We start from the raw sequence: 3,738 nt of genomic DNA, 5'->3' as shown, positions 1-3,738 counted from the left end.
TAATTGGATTATTGATTACTTTATCTCCTTGTCATGTGTAGTATGTTATTCTGAACTATGATCTGAGCAGATCCATACAAAATGTCAAGGTGTTACCTATCAACTGACATCCTGCTTTTGCATCTGATCTTCATATTTATAATAATAATAATAATTATTATTATTATTATCCCTCTCTCTCACCCTCTCTCTCCCTCTCTTTCTCTGTGTGTGTGTGTGTGTGTGTGTGTGTGTGTGTGTGTGTGGTCAATATTACCCCAATGGCTCTCTCCCTCTCTCCCTCTCTCTCTCTCCCTCTCTCTCTGTGTGTGTGTGTGTGTGTGTGTGTGTGTGTGTGTGTGTGTGTGTGTGTGTGTGAGTGTGTGTGAGTGTCTGTGTGTGTGCGGGTCCTCCCCCTGCACCACCTGGTGAAGACCGCACCTGTTTTTAGTCCAACCAACACACCTTTTGACAGTAGCAGCTGGGTTGTCATAGCAACACACTCTATTCTAGCCTGTCCTGTAATTCTGTTTGCTAGCTCTGAAACAAACGGCTCTTAACCGCCATTTTTAATGATTAAAACATTTAGTTTTTTAAATTACCAACTGTTTAGCTGCTGCTGAAATGTACTGAGCTAATACAATGATTTGGCTAAGATTATAGTTATGCACCTGGCAGTATAATTCATCATATCAATTCAATGACCACCATTAGCATACTGTACACCTGGCACCCTATGGTGAATTATTGAACCAGGGTTCGACAGTAACGCTTGCCCGCTTGCCCGGAGCAAGTAAAAAATTCACCGGATTTGTTTGCGCGAGCCCGACAACGCTGCTGGATCCTGGATATTATTACCTGTGTGCAGGAAGAACAACAGACGGCGCAGGCGCCAGACCAGACTAGATGATCGTGGAGTGAAGATATTTTATGTGCTTGTTCACTGGAGAAATACTGTGTGTCATCAGTCAATGTAACAGAGCCTAGTATACTGTGAGAAGACAGAAAGTGAAGATGTAGGGATCTCTGTAGGGATGCCCCCTTCAGACTGTGAGTCAGGAAGCTGTTCTTTCAGTTTGGCCTCCTCCTCCTGCTCCTGGTTTGAGGAGGTCATCTTCACCTCTGTCCCTCCTGCTTCAACTTCCATCTTCAGCCCCACCCCTGCCTGTTCCACCACCTCCATGAAGCTCCCTGACCTGGGTCTCTTCTCTTCCTTGACAGATTTTATAAATTTGCGGAAAGAGCCAGAGCCTGAAGTTGGTCTCTGCAGTCCTCCAGTGAACATATGACGTACTGAAATACTTCTTCATCTTTGTCTGATTAAATACTTGAACGACATTGAGGAGCGTATTTCTTCACTTTATGACATGCTACTGTTTTAACCCTCCCGCTGTGTAACATGCTCATAATGGACCTACCGTTGTGTACATGCTTTCTTGAGTGTTGTGAGTCTGTGGACAGGACATCGTTTTAACGATTTTTGAATTAACCCAGTATGAAATTATGTGTGTTTTTAAATTGAAATAGTTGTTTTAAATTGTTTTAAATTGTTGCTTACCTATTGTAAAGCACTTTGACGTAAAGCGCTATACAAATAAAGTTATTATTATTATTATTATTATTATTATTATTATTATTATGACTTGCATCCTGGATCAGACGGAGGTCATTCTACCAGTGTGACCTCAACTATACACTATTACCCATGTATCACAGTGAACCTCTCCACTGCCCTTCTCATCAGTATTGTGTTTTACAGCCCTTTAGAGAAGGCATTTCGTTTCTTGACTCTAAGCCTGTCAGCATCCATACACGATTTGCAAAGCAGATACTACATAACAACAAGTTATGTCAACAAGTCAACAAGTTGCAAGCCAAGGTCAAATCAAAAATTGGTTTTCTGTACAGAATGCGCTCTGCCTTCACTCTATCTGCTAGACTCTCCCTGGTCAAACTACAATACCTGTTCAACATGCACCCGCTGCCTACAATACCTGTTCAACATGCACCCGCTGCCTACAATACCTGTTCAACATGCACCCACTGCCTAAAATACCTGTTCCGCAAACCTCATCCTGCTCAAAATCCCCACATCACAGTCCATATTAGGTAAATCATCAATTCAGTCTGCCGTGCCCACAGACTGGAATAAACTACAAAAAACTGGTCAAACTCACCTCCAAATCAGCCTTCAAGAACTCACTCGTCTTGATGACGTTGTGCACAGTGGACACAGGAACATTAACATCTCTGGAGATGGCCTTGAGATTGTTCATGCTTTTCCACAATTGTGTTTCTCAAATCCTTAGACAATTCTTTGCTCTTATTTCTTTTCTCCATGCTCAGTGTGGTATACACACAGACAAAGGTTGAGTCAACTTTTTTCCATTTTAACTGGTTGCAAGTGTTATTTCTGTATTGCCAGCACCTGTAACTTGCCACAGTTGAGTTTACATAAAATTAAAGGAGCATTACATGCTTGAAATATAATTCTTACAATTTAGAATCTTTTTTTCCAGTCCATTTTTAGAGTTCTGTGTGGAATGATATCCGATTCTGCTCTTTTGTGTTGTTCCAATGCAAACAAAATAAATAAACATGTGCATACCAAAGCATTTGTAATTTCAGCAATTTTCTGAGAGAAGTGGTACATTATCTGACAGAAATGCAGGGGTGCCAATATATATATATTTTTCCATGACTGTAACATCTCTCCAAGTACTGGAGTTCGGTGGTCAGAGGCAAACAGAAAGAACTGACTTAGTGCTCTGGCATTGGGAATGGCCTCTAAAATTAGACATTGCTGCTACAAAAACAGAGAGGCAATTTATTGTAAAAAGATGACGGAAATTAGTAAGAATACAAAAATGATTCATTGCAATAGCTATTGGTAAGTGTTTTGGTCTTGAACCCTTAATTGCCTTGACATTTCAGCAGCTGAGCCCTGTTGCCCAGGAGGAGGAGAAGTAGTGTGTGGGGGCGGCTGTGGCACAGGAGGTAAAAGCCGGCGTCTAATGATCGCAAGGTCTGCAGATCGGAGGTTCAAACCCCACATGTCGAGGTGTCCTTGGGCAAGACACTGAACCCCAAATTGCTCCCAATGAGCGGGCCGGCGCCTTGCATGGTAGCTTGCCACCATTGGTGTGTGAATGTGTGTGTGTGTGTGTGTGTGTGAATGGGTGAATGAGAGGTCATTGTAAAGCGCTTTGGAATAAGGCGCTATATAAGTCAGTCCATTTACCATTTAGTGTGTTCACAGATGTTCTGAGCCTTGTCAACCCAACCCCAGAGACAGTGTAGAGATTAAGCTTTCGTGTCATTATGCCTTTTTAAAATACCCTTTGAAAAAGATAATTAGTTGGGTTTGAAAGATGTGTAGTAGGGCTGGGTATCGCCACTGATTTCCCAAAACGATTCGATTCCGATTCACAAGGTTTCGATTCGATTATTAAAGGCCAATGCACACGGCGTGCGATTCTGTCGCATGACAACATTCGATTCTCAATTCACACCACTGAAGTGCATTGGTGTGAATTGAGAATTGAATGTTGTTGTGCGACAATATCGCACGCCGTGTGCATTGACCTTTAATAATTGAATTGTCTCATTCAAAACAATGGAATCGAATTCGGCGGTGCGACAAAATCGCACGCCGTGTGCATCGGCCTTTAGTTACAATACCAATTTTGCTTGAATATGAAAGGGATTCTCAGAACTAATGCTATAAACGGTTCAAGGAACCCTCTAACATGTTGCATT

This window comes from Nansenia antarctica (assembly GCF_963989245.1).
Source record: "Nansenia antarctica genome assembly, chromosome: 12".
NCBI lineage: Eukaryota > Metazoa > Chordata > Actinopteri > Argentiniformes > Microstomatidae > Nansenia > Nansenia antarctica.
This window is presented reverse-complemented; position numbering follows the sequence as displayed.